Consider the following 225-nt stretch of genomic DNA (forward strand, 5'->3'; position numbering starts at 1 on the left):
GTATATTGGATGAGATTCTGGAACAGAAAAAGTAATTAAATAAAATTAATAGACATGAAGTCCTTGCCCATGCCTATGTCCTGAATGGTACTATCTAGGTTTTCTTCTAGGGTTTTTATGGTATTAGGTCTAACATTTAAGTCCCTAATCCATCTTGAATTAATCTTCGTATAAGGAGTAAGGAAAGGATCCAGTTTCAGCTTTCTACTTATGGCTAGCCAATTT

This window comes from Colobus angolensis, unplaced genomic scaffold (genome assembly GCF_000951035.1).
Source record: "Colobus angolensis palliatus isolate OR3802 unplaced genomic scaffold, Cang.pa_1.0 Scaffold132, whole genome shotgun sequence".
NCBI classification, from domain to species: domain Eukaryota; kingdom Metazoa; phylum Chordata; class Mammalia; order Primates; family Cercopithecidae; genus Colobus; species Colobus angolensis.